Raw genomic sequence first — 7,071 nt, 5'->3', positions numbered from 1 at the left:
GATCAAGTTTGTTGAAGAATGATCTTTGATTCGCGCGTTTTTTCTGTGAGGAACAGATGAGAATTGACGCGTGTTTTTTTTTTTTGAATTTTATTGCCAAAACGACGTAGTTTTGTTATGTCACACAATAAGCTCCTTGTCACAACTTAAGGCCTTGTCACGCTGGATCTCACCCCTATATATATATATATATATATATATATAAAGAGAGAGAGAGAGAGATTTTACCTCTAAGTTGCTAAACAATATCATTTTTACTCTTATCTAACAGATAAAATTTAATGGACTGATTTGATAATTATTCGACTTTCATAAAAGATCTTGCAAAAAAGTTTTTCGATAAATGAAAATAGTTTTGTGCATTTTGACAATTTGGTTATAATTATTTTATTAACATAATAAAAACGTTAGGCAATTTTTTTGTGATTAACTTTTTATCTGTTAAACTTAAATATTAACATTTTAGCAAAATTTTTTAACAATGTGAATAACAGAATAAATATTTTAGAAATAATTAATGTCCGAAAGGTCTAACTTCTCCCTTCTCTCAAGCACTTGATTGAGTAACCCGTCATTTATTAGATTAACCTTGCCAACGGTTTCAAAAAAAAAATGGATGTGACAATTAAATAACGAGTTAAATAAAAATAAATCAATATGTTTAAATTTTATGTTAGCTATGAATAAAATTCATTTTATTTGAAAATATTAGAAATAAAAAAATTTACATTAAAAGTAAATATGTACTTCCAAAAAAACATGATAGAGGTAAGTTTGTATCATATCCCATATATATTGGTAAAGATATATAAAGTTATAGGGTTAAGCATTTTGATAAAGTGACTTTATCCATATAGGATAAAAAAAAATAAAGTAACTTTATCCATGGAAGAAAGAAAGAGACATGAAAAATTTACCCCCCAATCAAAATGTTTTTGGCATAAAAGTTTGTATGTATGTATATTGGCAAAAAGCATATTTAAGCCCCTGAACTTTACCTGTTTTAAGGATCAAGCCCCTGATCAATTATTTTTCCACATTGAACCCTCGGTCATTGATTTTGTTATGGATTTGGTCCTTATTTAACTTTTCTGTCGAGTTTGGACTGCATACGTCGTTAGGGCGATTCGGCTTGTTGACATGGACAAATAAAAAAAAGATTTCTTTGACTAGGAGAGATAAAAATTAAAAATTAAAACGAAATTATAGAAATTAATTTTCAGTATATTCTTCCAAACTCGATTTTCTTCTCTCCCATTTTGTGATTTTCAACATTAGAATTGCCAAATCGATCTTCTCATCTCCTAAACTCGACAAAAAAGTTAAATAAGGGCCAAAACCATAACAAAATCAATGTTCATGGGCTCAATGTGGAAAAATAATTGATCAGGGGCTTGATCCTTAAAACAGATAAAGTTCAGGGGCTTAAATATGCTTTTTGCCATGTATATTTTGGGGAAAACAAATATATTAATCTGCATCTTATAAACATTGCACATGTCATCTTGACGTAACTTCAGTTTTGCTTCTAATTTTTTTTTTTAATCTTTTATGCCTCAAAGAATAAATATCACACCAGCAATTGATAAAGTCAGTGGTTGAATGAATCTTCAACGGTTGGAGATGCAAAAATAAGTCTAGTTCATAATCTTTTTTTCGGCCAGGTTGTTTTAGCCTGTCTAAAGATATAGTTGAAGCTGCAAATATGCATATATTTTTTTTTATTTAAAAGTTGGGACGAGTGAGTCTAGGAGTCTGAGATTCCGGCCATATTGGCACCTTAGACCCCTAGACAAACAAATCCAGTATCATAAAAAAAAATAAGAAGGAATTCATACAGGAAGATGAAAAAGAAGAGCGAAAAATTAAGAAAAACAAAAATTGGGAGCGTTACAAATATCATTCAGTATAGATTTTTGAAAAATTAGTAAAAATAAAATTAGATTGAGAGATTAAAATAGACTTTTAAGGGACTAAAAAAGTTTTAAGACACTAATTCTAAATAATCCGGAGAGAGAATGATTATTAGCAATTTTAATAACAAACTAAATTTGGTAACAACCTCTCTAATGAGTTGGTAACAACTCTTTTGAGAAATTAACAAAGAGTTTACTCCCATGCTCTTACAAGTTGAGACACGAGGAAATCACGCATTCATTATTTCACATTTGTTAACATCTTGTTATAAGAAATAGTAATAATTGATTTAAACAAGTTTTTTCTTTAAACAATTTATTTTGAAAGTTCAGAGGTTTAAATTAATATGATTTTATTTTTGTTTATAATAATAATAAACAACAATTATGAATTGAAGAGATTCAATTTATTATAAATTATCTGATATTAGGCGAATATGAACTTATTATGTGATACTTACGAAACACAAACCAACAATAGGAGAAAGAGAACATGTGGCGCCACCATAACGAAACTGGTCAATACAATTACGTATTGGAGACCCTAACTCAGAAGTCTAAAAAAATCCAGTCAAGGATCCACCCGTTACAACAACCACACCTGATCCCTTGAATCACAGGCCTAGTGGGCTCAATGGATATATTGATAACCGGGTGCATGTTCACCTATCAATAGGTGACACGTAGCACACTCGCTCCTAAACTCATAACTGTCTTCTACACCTTAAGCTCATGAACTCGAGCCGAAACCTGAACTTCAATCTCATCAAAAGAAGGCCCCTCTGAAACCTATCTCTTATCATGTCCTCATGAGGAACTTGAGCCTCAGGCATACCCTCTTGGCAAGCTCCCTCGGGATTAGGTGGCACATCTCTCCTCAAAGGAGCTTGAGGGTTAGGCACTGTCCCCAATAGAACATCTCTAGCAACATCCTCATGTTCCATATTTGAATTAGATAGCGCAACCACGTGGATTATTTGGTGGCTGCCTTACCTTATTCATCTGAAGCCACAACACTTGGGCTCCATAATAGGTTGCCTAACAGCAACGTCTGCCTCGAACACATAAACTCTGACCTCCAATAGAGGCATATAGCCAACAATCTCATACTCAATTGGGACCCCCACCAGGTCCACAAAAGAGGGTCCAACAGATAGAGAAGTTACCTCATGACTAGAAAAAGGCACATCAAGTCCGAATCAGACCCTTCTTCTTTTGCCCACACCGATAGACCCGACATGAGCAACATCATTGAGAGAGGCTCTAGCCTTTGGCGAATCTAGTAGCACCATGATAATAGTTGGCTCATCCCTAAACGCCTTATTTACCCTTGGGTTAGGAACGCCCCTAGGCACGACAACATTATCTCTAGTGGTAGCCTCCCTCTCCCTTCTTGCTAACATACAGGCACGAATAGCCGAATTAGACATGATAAAGATATGCATTGCAAAACAAGAAATTCACCTCGAAGATTAGTATACCCATTCATGCCAATAGCATAAAACACCTTATTCGAGCTCCTCATATCATCTCACAACATCTTAATCATGCCCACACACTCATAAAACACCTTATTCAAGCTCCTCAAAACACAAGGCATATCATCTCAGAGCATCTTAATCATGCCCACTTACTCCTATTAAAGATCAAACTCAACAAGTTGAGTAACATCCATCTACCCAGCTGTAGTAAGCTCAATTTGCTCTCTTCAGCCATTATGATCTATGGGAGCTAGATTCCAATCCACTCGAAATGGGAAACCATCAAAATAAGGAGTGTCTGTATCATCCTTATTAGGACGAACCAAAAACCACTTCATCTTGAAACCTTTAAATACATCCTTCTTCTTAGATAAGAAAGTGGTTTGCCCCCTATGCATATCCCAGATAACCAGTTCATCTATGACCCTTAGTTTGGGCTTTTAGAGGCGAAGGAAGATGGGTACATTTAGTTCAATGCCCATATCATGAGAGATCTTCACAAAGGCCAGAATTTCCACCCAAAAATTGGGAGAAATTTGAGAAGGGCAAAGTGAAAATTCTTGAAGAATGTCCCCAACCCTGCTTATAAGAGGAAAATGCAGCCTAACTCAACATGTTGGGTATAAATAACTAGTTAACCATGACGATCAGTGTTCACCCGATAAGAAAATGAGAGGAAGCGCACATCCATCCTCCATAAATCAGGATGATTATCAAGAAGTGATGACAATCTCTCGACAAGCAAGGTGGAAGGCTGCTCCTCAACCCAAGAGATAATTTTTCTTCCTCTTATCAATTACTTTATTCCCAGCTGATTTATTAGCCTCAGAAAACTTATTAGGGTTCTGCTTCTTAGGAGCCATAACTAGAAAAGAACTGAAAATGAAGAGAATGGTCGAAATTACTTACACTTAAAAGGAAAATCTCTAGAAAGATGAAATCGCAATAAGCAGCAAAAGGCAAAGGAAATGAACAAGGAAAGAAAGAGACTTACCTAACACCTTCCTTCTTTTATACTAACCAATAAGTAAGTGAAACGACGAGAGTCGTCATTACTAACAAGTAACGATCAACAAGTGTTAGCTGCTCCTGACAGGACCCCTAAAAAAAGTAATACTACGACAATGGCAAACATAGACTAACCACCGTCAACTCGAAAGATGTCAAAAAAACAAGAAAATCATGCTCTGATAGTTGCATTTAAGAGCAAACTAAACGATAAGCAATTCAACCATTAGGAGCCTGTATAACCTCCTTATCAGTCCCTCATTCTAAAAAACTCCAAAAATTATCAAAGATCAATCCCCCCCCCCCCCCATTTCAACTTATAAAGAATCATCAAGTACAACATTTCCGGAAACTGATGTTTTCTCATCCTAAAGAATGATAAATTAGACATGGGGACATCTGATATCAGATGAATGTAAACTCACCATGTAGCACTTAAGAAACCCAAACTAACACATAGGGAGAGAGAACATGTGACGCCACCATAACAAACAGGTTAATACGATTCCGTATTGAAGACTCTGACTCGAGGTATCTCAAAAGACCCAGTCAAAGATCCACCTATTATAGCAATTGTTTATTTAGAAAAAAATGGAACACTTAATTAATTATTTTCTTAAAAATAATAAGATATTAGGTAAATAAATGTCAAAGTCAATTATTATAAAATTTTTTTACCAAAATACATAATTAAATCCCTGGTCTTTTAAGGCATTAAAGTTTAAGTCTATCTTTAATTTTCACTAAAGGTTTAGATATCGAAACTGTTAATGATAGACTTAATAGATGTAAAAATTAACAATGTTTTCTGTATAGTTAATTAATTAATTATGTGAGTCTCTCTTTTGGAGTGTTTTACTGTCTGTTCCACTGAACAGTTTTGACCTAGCCGCAAACTTGGCTTTTTTGGCCACTGGCATCATTCCTCTTCTGGCTTGATTCCATCTTCGGCATGACTGTCGCTGTAATGAATAAAGGGAAAGGCCTGGCAGCAACCTACACACAACTCTGTATTACGGACGATGAATTAAATGGACTGATATTGAACAATGCATCCTTACAATATCATCTGATAAGCAGCAGCACTTTGTTATTAGACAATTCCTTACCACGAAACCTACTCACTTCGAATCTATGAAGAATACACTAGCAGCAATATGGCGACCAGTGAAGGGTGTTACTACAACCAAGACAAAGATTGATGGAAGATATTTATTCCAATTTTATTATGAACTGGATATTGCTCGTGTATTTAATGATGGATCGTTGACCTTTAATCAAAACCTTCTTATCATTCGTCAACTGCATACATCCGAACAAGTTACCGCGATGGAGATTAATGAGCTTATCATATGATTGCAATTATATGATCTGCTGATCGATTTTTAGACTGAAGCAACGTGTCAAGCGAAAGGGGATCACATAGGTAAGTACATTGAGTCAGATCCAAAAAACTTTTCGGGGTTACATCGTAGTTTCCTGTGTATTAAAGTCACGATGGATGTTCAGAAACCTCTTCGAAAAGGACAAAAGCTGAAGAGGAGTGGAAGGGATTGGCTTTGGGTTGCAATTCGTTATGAACGTCTTCCGAATTTCAACTTTTACTGTGGTATTATCGGCCATACTGATAAGTTCTGGGTAATTTTCATCCATGGTGTACAACCTTTGCCACATTTCATACTTTGGTGTACAACCTTCAATTTGTCACACTAATATGTATGAACTTATATGTCACCTCCCAATATGGTGTACAACAGGTAAAAATGACCGGTCAATACAAAGTCAACGTGCACGTCAGCAGTTTGACCTCTTTTAAAGTTAAAAATTGACCCCACATATGCAATTACTAAAATACCCTCATTTTTTTGTTTTCTTCCCAAAACCACCATTTGTGAGTTTCAATCTATCAACTTCGTTTCAGAAATTGAGTCCCAAAAGAAATCATCTTCCGCAATTGCTTATGGGTTTTTATTTTGAGAGAGAGAGAGTCCTAGAAGCTTTAAGGTATATCTGCTATTGGTTTCATAATATTTATGTTAAACATAAGAACTGGACGCCATGCTTTTGAAGATTCTTTGTGAAAATATGGCAACATAGATTTGAGATTTTATTAAGAGAGAGAAACCCACCAAATTTATCTCCACAAATGCTATCAGTAGCTCGGTTTTGAAGTTTATGAATATCAATAAACGGATCCTTTCAGGAAAAAATAGATCCCCGCCTGATTTCATTTGCCGCTAGAGAAGATCCATTTCTCTTTCTGAATCCTCTATTCTCACTGCTTTCGAGAGAACTCTGCTTTGGCTCGGCGATTTCAAACTATCTCTGCTTTTCATGTTAATTAATAGCTCCGTAATAGATTTAAGAGTCGATCAGCTGAAAGGTGTGACAAGAAGAGAGGAACTACAGTTGACGGAGAGAATGGAGAGGATTCAAGAGAGCGCTGGTTTCCTTTGGAGATCGACAACAACGAATATGGTAGGGATTTTTTAATCTAATTGGAGAGCGTTGGTTTCTTTGGAAAATTTTATTTATCATTACCATTCTCAAAATTATTCTCAACTTTCATCTAATTTCCCTTATTCTTGGTCAACTACTACGACGTCATCTTCTTCCTTTTCCGGCGGTGGTTCTTCAAAAGAGCAGCAAGTTATTAAATTTGAATA

This window comes from Euphorbia lathyris, chromosome 7 (genome assembly GCF_963576675.1).
Source record: "Euphorbia lathyris chromosome 7, ddEupLath1.1, whole genome shotgun sequence".
Classification (NCBI taxonomy): Eukaryota; Viridiplantae; Streptophyta; class Magnoliopsida; order Malpighiales; family Euphorbiaceae; genus Euphorbia; species Euphorbia lathyris.
The sequence above is the reverse complement of the archived record's forward strand: the minus strand, read 5'-3'. Positions refer to the sequence as shown.